The sequence below is a fragment of the Otolemur garnettii genome, unplaced genomic scaffold (genome assembly GCF_000181295.1).
Source record: "Otolemur garnettii isolate 467f Iridium unplaced genomic scaffold, OtoGar3 scaffold00556, whole genome shotgun sequence".
Taxonomy (NCBI): domain Eukaryota; kingdom Metazoa; phylum Chordata; class Mammalia; order Primates; family Galagidae; genus Otolemur; species Otolemur garnettii.
The window spans coordinates 1,412-11,613 of NW_003852951.1; the positions used below are offsets into that span (position 1 = coordinate 1,412).

The following is a 10,202-nucleotide window of genomic DNA, read 5'->3' on the forward strand; positions in this document are numbered from 1 at the left end:
TGGGGATGTGGGGGTGGCAGACACTGTGAAGGAATAATACAGAGACAGTCCTCGGCCTGCTCACACACCCTTGTATAGGAGAGAGAACAGTCATCAGATTGTTTGCCTCCAACAGAGGTAAGATGCAATTCATAAAGAAAATGGGAGAGAAACAAATGTCTCCAACCAGTGATTCTTTCCCCTCCTATGTGAGAAACTGCCCGACAGGAAGCAATCCAGAGGCAGTCCAGCCAGTTTTCTCTGGACTCAGTTAAGGAGATCACCAAAGAAAACAATTACAATTACTGGAAGACTTTCTAAACATGTTGGAAGTTTAGCTGTGGAATATATGCAATGGAGTGTCTCTGGGTCATGTCCACCATGTCTTTCTGTTGTACCTCCTGCTTAGCTAGGTCAAGAGGGCACCACTCCTCACATTTAGTAGATCAGATTGACATAAAGACAGTTTGTTGTGCTGGCAAGAGCAGGGAGGAAGAGGCTCTCATCGAGTTGGAAAAACACATCGCAATACAAATCAACACCCCTCCTATTCAAGCCAAACTAGCAACATATAAAGAGATGGCTTCAGCTTCCAGCAAAAGTGGAGTAACAGATGCCCGATTTACTCTCCTGCCTGAAAGCTACCCCGACTCCCCTAACAAAGGAACGGACAAAATACATGAAATCATAGTTTTCAAGACACTAGATATCAGGCAACCAAGGACAGCACCCCACCCCCACCCCCCAGAGATGAGAAACAAACAAGGTGAGACCTAGCATTATCCCAGCTTACAGCCTTCGGGGAGTTTCCAGGCCAGGCCCCAGAAAGGAAATTGGAGGCCAACCCCCTGGACTGAGGAGATGAAGCTGAGTGTTTGTGGAGAGGCTGGCAGCCAGGGTTCGTGGGACAAAGACCCAATGATGAGAGAGACAGAGACAGACAGACAGAATCTAGGGATGGGGAATCTAGGGATGGTCACCCTCAAGCATTCAGCAGAGTACTGACCAGTGCATGCTTGTGAAGAAACTGCCTGAGGCCAAAATGAGAAAACTTCTGAAAGGGTTGTGGAACAGTGCCTGGTGCTTGTGCAGGGCAGGAAATCATATCCGCTCCCACCACCCAGAGTGGACTGCTCATCATTCATAGGACATCGGGGATAATCCTTAGAAAGAACTGACATTAGTAGAGGGGTATACTCAGCCCTAGACTGAGCTACCTAAAAGAAATCATGAAAGCAAGATCCAAAAGGGTTGAACTGATCCCAAGTCACTTAACCGGTTGTCCCAGAGAAAAGCCTCAGTATCTCAAGTTGTAGAGAGATGCCAGAATGGCCAGCAGACAAGAAAGTAAACTTTACAATCAAAGAATCCCAGGCATACAAAAGGAGCCCATGACCCAAGATGAGGAGCATAATCAAACTAGAACTGACATGATGTGAGAAAGAGCAGAGAGGACTTTAAAACAGTTATTACAACCATATTCCATGGGGCTAAAGAGTTCAGTAGAGATGTGGGACATACATTATAAAAAACGGTCCAAACCAAACGTTAGAGATGAAAACCACCATGTTACAGATGATAAATTTGCTGAATGGGATTAAATGGCAGATTTGGCCTTTTGGAAGAGATGATCAGGGAACAGGAAGCCATGAATAATCATAATCAGATTGCTCAAATCCAGCCAGAAGGAAATGTCACTGTACATACACAAGGACAAAGATGAGGGTTGCATCGGATTTCTTTCTGCTCTTGCTAGATTCTCCCAGAAGCAATGCTGGCCAGTAGGCAGCAAAACAACATGTGGAAAGTACTGGGGTGGGCGGTGGTGGAGAAGTTAACCCTGAGTTCTATGACAGGAAACATCAAAGGGGTCCTCCAGGCAGAAGGAAACTGATATCAGGTGCAAATCTGGATCTACCGGAAGGAATGAAGAACACCAGAAATGTATTTCTGGTCGTTTAAATATCTCTCAACATTTGACCAACAGCATTTGTAAAGGCAAAAATGCATGGGAAGAATAGCACCAAGGCCAGAAGGCCAGGTATAAGATCACTTGAATGCAGATGTGGTAAGTTAAAGATGTATGTTATAAACCCTAAAGCAATGCCTAAAATAACAAGAGGAGGAGTTATAGCTAATAAGCCAACCAAGGAGAGAAAACGGAAGGATACAGCTGCCATGTAAACACTATGACAGAGTAATTGATCTTTCCGGACCTCTATCCTATAGTAATACTTAAACCAGTGGCCAAACGTCTGTGCAGAAGAATGACGACCCACAGCATTAGAGGTAATCTTACAATCATAGAACCCATCTAATTCCAGACGTGTATGGAAAGGGCTAAAGAAATGATAGTACTGAGGGGAAAATGGAAGGGACGCCTTTGTCGAAAGGCATTTAGAGGCTAATTGTAACCATTCTGCTCTTTCTAGGATATTGGGTTTCCCAGACACGTGGTTTCCTTCCTAGCTCTTTTGTGAGGATCCACCAGGGCCTTGGTTTACCGGTTCATGTTGTACATAAGACACGGAAGGGAGGAGGGTAAGGGAGGCCTCGTCCTGCCTTCCCGTGAAAGGAAGCGCTGGCTAGAGAGAAAAACCAAATGGCCAACAGTTTGCTGTCCTAAAGGTGCAAGAGACAGACTCTTCAATCAACTACCTTCCGGTTAATACGCGAGCGCTCCAGGCAGCTGAACCCCAGAGGGGAAGACGCTGTCGAGTCCTGGTTCCAACAGAGAGGCGCTCACTCAACGCCAGGCGGGGCCCCTGCCCCCTTGCGGGACACCTGAGCCGGCTCCAACCCCTCGGAAACCCAGAGGCTGAATCACCGCATGGCGCTGGCTCCCACTGAAACCTGTGTGCTGGGTGAGTCCGAAGCTGCAAGGGCGGTCTTAGGCAGCTGGGTCCGGGAGATGCCCGGGTCCGCGACTCTGCGTGCTTGAGCCGCGTGGGTCCACGGGGAAGCTGAACGCCAGTGGGCTCCGGGGATGGCTCTTCCCGTCCTCTGCTCCCCTTCACCCGGCCATCCGTCCCACCGCTCGCGCTCGCCTCGGTTTTGTCCGCTGTGGTGGGGGGGGGGGGGAAGAGGAGGGGGCGGAAGAGAGGAAGAATCAGACCCGGAATCGCGACCAGGCGGGACACCCGCGGGGGTGGTGCGGACGAGGACAGCGGCACCTCCCGAGGCCTGTGCGGAGAACGCAGGCGGTATTACCGGAGACGGGAATTGTTTCCACCGAGTGTCAGAAGTGGGACGAAGGGCGGGGGCGACGGAGAGCAGGCTGGAGGGACAGAAAGGCACGTGTGCGCGTGGCCGTCCAAGGATAAAGCCGCGCCGCGACTGGAATGACTTCACGTCAAAAGTACCGGAGCAAGGACTTCCTCCGCCACTGGGGTTGTGGCTCGCCGTGATCGTATAGTGGTTAGTACTCTGCGTTGTGGCCGCAGCAACCTCGGTTCGAATCCGAGTCACGGCAGTGCCTCAGTTGAGGTGTCCCTTTTTGCTTGCTCTGTTTAACCTGTTGCTTCGTCCTTTATGCTGGGACCAGAGAGAGGTGCTTTCCTCCAGCCACCTGGCGGAGTGCAGCTCAGGAGAAGGGAAAGAGACCCCGCAGTGCAGTGACCTGGACCGCAGCCAAACCGTCACCCTGGACGTGCTCCATCCACTCCGTGTCTGACTGAGCATGACGCAGAAAGTGACCCAGGCAGCCGTGCTGGTGGCGCACACGAACCCAATCGTGTGCTCACGGCCCATTTTCTGGGAGAGATGTTTCAAATTCCAGTGGTTTTTTTTTTTTAGCACGAAAGGACAACATGCTTTTAAGGACTTTGAACTCCAAACTCTTTGTCATGATCCGCACCAGCGTGTCCCTCCTCCCCCAGTACCCTTACCCCCTCCACCACCACCACCTGTAAGCTAACAGGAAATCATTGAGGCATGCTTCACATAGAGTAAAACGCACAAACTTTTACTGCATAGAGTATCGAATTTTGACAAATGTAATCAACACCCAGATCAGGTTATAGAAAACTGGCAGCACCCCAGCAAGGTCCTTAGAACCCCTTCACAGGCAAGGCCCACCCTCCCTCGCTTACCTACACGTCGCTATTCTGAGGACTATCCCGGTAAGTTCATTTTACCTTTCCCTTGAAATTCACCAGTCGATGTGCATTTGCGGTATCTGACTTTCTTTTTCTCCGTGCCCCATTATATTTGAGATCTATCCATGTCACCACGTTAATCGCTTCTTAATTTTGGTGTTGTTGAACAGTGTCATTCCAGCGCGCTTCTGAATACACCACAGTTGATGGGTGGATGATTGGGTGAAGACTTGCCATGGCTGAGGGAAGTGCCTTGGTTGTGGGAAAGGCAGTCTCCTGCATGCAGTCTTTCTACTTCCCCTCTGCCCAGTGAGCATGGGCCTTGGGGCTGGAATTCTGCCTCATCAGACAGAATCCTCACAACCTCCTGTGCTGGCCTGATCGCTTAGTGTGGGAGTATCTTCCCCTGAGTCAGACTCAGAGTGCTGCTTAAGCATGTGCATCAAATGGCACCTGCCCCCCCTACCCCCAGCTGCCTCCTGGGGAAGGGGGCGTGGTCCTTCCTTGTGTGTCTCAAAGGAGTGCTGTGCAGGCCACTGGCTCTTCGCCCAGGGAGACTTGATGGCCATGGGGGCCTGACGCCCACTGCTGAAGCTGACCCCGCTCTGCCTGTTGCCTATGTGAGTCTAGTATTGTTCTTCCCTCCAGTGCTTTCCTTGGCCACTCTGACACCAAGATGGGAGGGCCAGAAGTGTCTGAACTTGTACTCCCGGTGATAGGCGGCAGATGCCACTTGCTGGACAAGTGGGGAAGGGGGAGTGGTCCTTCCTGAACTGCTATGAATAAATATTCTCTCTCCTGTGAGTCTTTTTGTGGACATGCACATTCATCTCCCTTGAGTACTGGAATTGGAATTGCTGGATTATGGGTGTGATTTTAACTTTACTAGAAACACCCAAATAGTCTCCAGTAAGGAGGGTACAGTTGCTCCACATTCTTTTTTTTTTTTTTTTTCTCTCAGGCCAGCACAGTGGCTCAGGCCTGTAGTGCTAGCACTCTGGGAGGCCAAGGCGGGTGGATTGCCTGAGCCAGAGCTAGACCTCCTCTGTAAAAGTAGCCGGGTATTGTGGCCGATGCCTGTAGTCCCAGCTACGCCAAAGGCTGAGGCAAGAAAATCGCTTGAGAGTTTGAGGTTGCTGTGATCTGTGATGCCATGGCACTCTACCAAGGGGTGACTCTGTCTCAAAAAAAAAAAAAAAAGTTCGATTTTAGCTTAATTTAGTCATTAGAAAAGCTAAATAAATAAAAACACCAAAATCTCAAGGGCTCTGGCTACACTTCCATTCTTGTCTTTTTTCTTTTTTTTTTTAATTCCATCTTAATGCGAGGGTACAAACATCTAGGTTACAATGTTTGCATTTGTTAGGTAGAGTCCCTCTTGTAGTTGTGCAGCACACTTACTTTTCCATTCTTGTGATACTTTACTAAGAAGAATGTGTTTCAACTCCATCCAGGTTAATACAAAAGATGTAAGGTCTCCATCTTTTTTATGGATGAATAGTATTCTATGGTATACATATACCACAGCTTGTTAATCCATTCCTGGGTTGATGGGCAACAACATCTTGGCGATCATAAATTGAGCTGTAATAAACAATCTAGTGCAAATGTCCTTATGATAAAATGATTATTTTTCTTCTGGGTAGATACCTAGTAACGGGATTGCAGGATAAAACAGAAGGTCTAATTTCAGTTCTTTGAGGATTCTCCATATTTCTTTCCAATGAGGCTGTATTAGTTTTCAGTCCCACCAATGGTGTAAAAGTGCCCCCTTTTCTCTGCATCTGCACCAGCACCTGCAGCTTTGGGACTTTGTGATGTGGGCCATTCTCACTGGGGTTATCTCAGGGTGGGTTTGATTTGCATTCCTCTGATGATTAGGGGTGATGAGCATTTTTCCATATGTTTGCTAGCCATTTGTCTGTCTTCCTCAGAGAAGGTTCTGTTCATGTCTCTTGCCCAGTGATAGATGGGATTGTTTGTTCTTTTTGTTGTTGATTAATTTGAGATCTCTGTAGATTCTAGTTATCAACCCTTCCTGGGTTTGGTAACATGCAAATATCTTTTCCCATTCTGAAGGTTGTCTATTTGCTTTAATTGGTGTGTCCTTAGCTGTGCAGAAGCTTTTCAGCTTATTCAAGTCCTGCTTGATTATTTTTGTTGTTGTTACGATTGCCACTGAAGTCTTCTTCATAAAATCTTTCCCCAGGCTGACATCGTCAGGAGTTTTCCCCACACTTTCTTCTAGGACTTTTTATCATTTCATGTCTTAGATTCAAAATCTTTTATCCATCTTGAGTCAGTTTTTGTAAGTGGCGAAAAGTGCAAGTCCAGTTTCAGTCTTTTGCATTTGAATATCCAGTCCCCCCAGCACCATTTATCGGATAGGGATTCTTTTCCCCAGGGTATGCTTTTGTTTGGCTTCTGGAAGATCAGATGGCGATGAGAAACTGGCTTCATCTCTGGGTTTTCTATTCTGTTCCTTATGTATATGTCTCTATTTTTGTGCCAATACCATGCTGTTTTGATCACTGAAGACTTGTAGTATAAACTGAAGTCTGGTAGGGTGATGCCTCAAGCTTTGTTTCTATTACTCAGAATTGCCTTGGCTATATGGGGTTTCTTCTGGTTCCACACAAAACAACAAACTTCTTCAAAGCATGATGTTGGTATTTTAATGGGGATTCCATCGAATCTGTAGATTGCTTTGGGTAGGATAGATATTTTAACAATGCTGAATCTTCCCATCCAAAAGAATGGTAAGTTCTTCCACTTATTAATGTCTTCTGCTATTTTCTTTTTTCTTTTTTGTAGAGACAGAGTCTCACTTTGTCGCCCTCGGTAGAGTGCCGTGGCATCACACAGCTCTCAGCAACCTCCAGCTCTTGGGCTTTGGCGATTCTCTTGCCTCGGCCTCCCGAGTAGCTGGGACTACAGGCACCTGCCATGTTTTTGTTGCAGTTTGGCCTGGGGCCGGGTTTGAACCCGCCACCCTCAGTATATGGGGCTGGCACCCTACTCATTGAGCCACAGGCACCGCCCCTTCTGCTATTTTTTTCCTTAGGGCTTCATAATTCTCTTTGTGGAGATCCTTTACCTCTATCATTAGTTATATTCCTAGGTATTTCAAGTTCTTCAAAGCTATTGTGAAGGAAATTGTATCCTTGATTTGCTTCTCAACTTGGCTGTTATTGGCATATACAAAGGCTAGTGACTTGTGGACATTGACTTTATACCCTGAGAGGTTACTGTATTTCTTGATCACTTCCAGGAGTCTTGTAGTTGAGTCTCTGGGGTTTTCTCAGTATAAGATCATATTATTGGCAAAGACCGAGAGTTTGACCTTGTCTGCTCCCGGTTAGATGCCCTTCATATCTTTCTCTTGCCTGATTGCATTGGCTAGAACTTCCAGAACCATGTTGAATAGCAGGACATCCTGGTCTGGTTCCAGTTCTCAGTGGAAAAGCTCTCCGTTTTACTCCATTCAGTATGATATTGGCTGTGGGTTTGTCATAGATGGCTTCAATCAGTTTAAGAAATGTGCCACCTATGCCTACTTTCTTAAGTGTTTTTATTGAGAAAGGATGCTGAATTTTGTTAAATGCTTTTTCTGCATCTATTAAGAGGATCATATGGTCTTTGTTTTTGTTTCTATTGATATAGTGAATTACATTTATGGATTTGTGTACGTTAAACCAGCCTTGCATCCCTGGGTGAAGCCTACTTGATCATGATGTATAATTTTGTTAACGCATAGCTAAGATTTTATTGAGTATTTTTGCATCAATATTCAGTAGTGAAATTGGGACCTTTTTTAGTTCCTCGTTTGGGTATCAGGGTGATGTTTGCTTCGTAGAATGTGTTGGGGGAAGGTTCCTTCCTTCTCAGTGTTTTGGAATAGGTTCTGCATTATAGGTACGAGCTGATCTTTGAAGGTTTGATAGAATTCCGGGAAGCCATGTGGTGGCCCAGAGCTCTTTTGTTCTTACTTTAATTTCAGTGCTGGATATTGGTCAGGTCAAGAGATCTATTTCTTCCTGGTTAACTCTAGGGAGATGGTGTGATTTCAGGTATTGGTCCATTTCTTCCACATTGCCAAATTTCTGGGCATAGAGTTTCTTGTAGTGGTCAGAGGTAATCTCTTGTTTTTCTACGATATCTGTTGTCACTTCCCCTTTTAATGTTTCTGATAGAGATTTTACTTTTCTGTTTCTAGTTAATCTGGCTGAAGGTTTATCAATTTTGTTTCCTTTTTCAAAGAACCAACTTTTTGTTTTGTTAATTTTCTGAATGATGCTTTTGTTTTTGATTTCATTTATTTCTGATTTAATTTTGGTTATTTCTTTTGTTCTGCTACATTTTGGGATTGGATTGCTCTTCCTTTTCCATTTCCTTGAGGTGATTCATTAGGTTGTTGATGTGCTCTCTTTCTGTTTTTTAGATATAGGCATCTACTGGGATAAATTAGATTAGTCTCAGGACTGCTTTCACAGTATGCTGCAGGTTTTGGTAGCTTTGGCTTCATTGTTGTTATGTTTGAGGAATCTAATGAGTTCCTTCTTTATCTCCTCCTTGACCCAACTGTCGTTCAGCTTAAGGTTGTTTAGTTTCCATGCCTTTGTGTAGTATGAAAATTTTTGTTGGAGTTGAGTTCCATCTTTATTGCCTTTTGGTCTGAAAAGATACAAGGTATAATTCCAACACTTTTAATTGTGTTGAGGTTTGATTCGTGTCCTAGGATGTGATCTATTTTGGAGTATGTTCCATGGACTGATGAGAAGAACTTACATTCCTTAGCTTTGGGATAGTGTGTTCTGTATTTATCTATTAAGCCCAGTTGTTCCAAGGGTTGCATTTAAGTTCCTCATATCTTTGTTTAGTTTCTGTTTAGAGGATTGGTCCAGTTCTGTCAGAGGGGTGTTAAAGTCCTCGGCTGTTACGGTGTTATAGGATATCATATTGCTAATTAAAGTCTGTTTCTCAACTCTGGGAGCACTTAAGTTGGGTGCATATTTTGAAATGTCCTCTTGTTGCGTTGTTCCCTTGACCAGTGTGAAGTGACCTGCTCCCACATTCTTGACAATGCTTGGTGCTTACTATCTTTCAAATATCCGTATTCTGGTGGGGGTGAAATGGTAGGTATCACATCGTGGCTTCAATTTGTGTGTCCTTCATGAATAATGATGCTGAGCATATTTACTTATGCCTTTTCACTCACCATTTAGAAACCCTTCCTTGTGAAGAGAGGCTATTGAAGCATTTTGTCCAATTTAATTGGCTTGGCTTTTTATTACCGATTTCCAAAAAGTACTCGATATAGTCAAGATTTGAGTTGTGCCTCCCAGTCTGTGCCTTGCCTTTTCACTTTCTTGGGGGTGATCTTTGATGAGCAGAAGTGTCTAACTTTGGTGAAAATCTATTCAGCTTTACCTTTTGATTTTATTGTTAAGGACTTTATCTGTTACAGCAGAAAGCATTTGTCTATTCCCCCCCCCTCCCCCCGAAGAACTTTAGAGTTTAGTTTTGAATTTTAAACCTATGGCATATCAAATTCATCTCCTGACCATAGGAGTGCTTGGTGTTTATCAATGTCCTGGAGCCCCAGAAATCTCGTCTATCTTATAAACACATTGGCAAGAGCTACAGCTCTGCTCTTCGGTGGCTACAGGCCCTGTGCCTCCCTCTATTTCACCCCCAATCCTCTCTCCCTCTGTCTCCTTCTGTGTCATTTTCTCTCTTCCCTCCTATGCAACTGAGTATCTCAGAGACACCTGATACACAGAAGTAGACAGACCCTAGTCTAATCTGTGCAGGATGCAGGTTCTGTGCTGGAAATCCACATCAGGCCTGGCATGACTTTGATTAAGTATCTTAAACTTTATGTGCCTCAACATTTTTACCTGCAAGATTGGATAACTATAAGAACTCTACTTGAAGCTACTGTTGTCAGATGTGCCTAGATTTAGTGACTACTCAATCAGTAATGTTATAATCAGAAGAATCATCAAACTCATTGTCCGTTACCTGCTGCCCTATTTATGAACAATCACTCTCCACATGGTTTTCCCTTGTAGAGCTTCATGCAGATGAACTCATAGTACGTGTACTCTTTTCTGCATGCTTCTT

The 10,202-nt window shown here is 45.1% G+C and overlaps 1 non-coding gene across 1 annotated transcript; it reads left to right on the forward strand.

Annotated features, from left to right (window-relative positions):
- Positions 1-3,379: 3,379 nt before the first annotated feature.
- On the forward strand, positions 3,380-3,451 carry TRNAH-GUG. Its single transcript has one exon. It is a non-coding gene; the product is annotated as a tRNA-His (tRNA).
- The last annotated feature ends 6,751 nt before the right edge of the window (positions 3,452-10,202 follow it).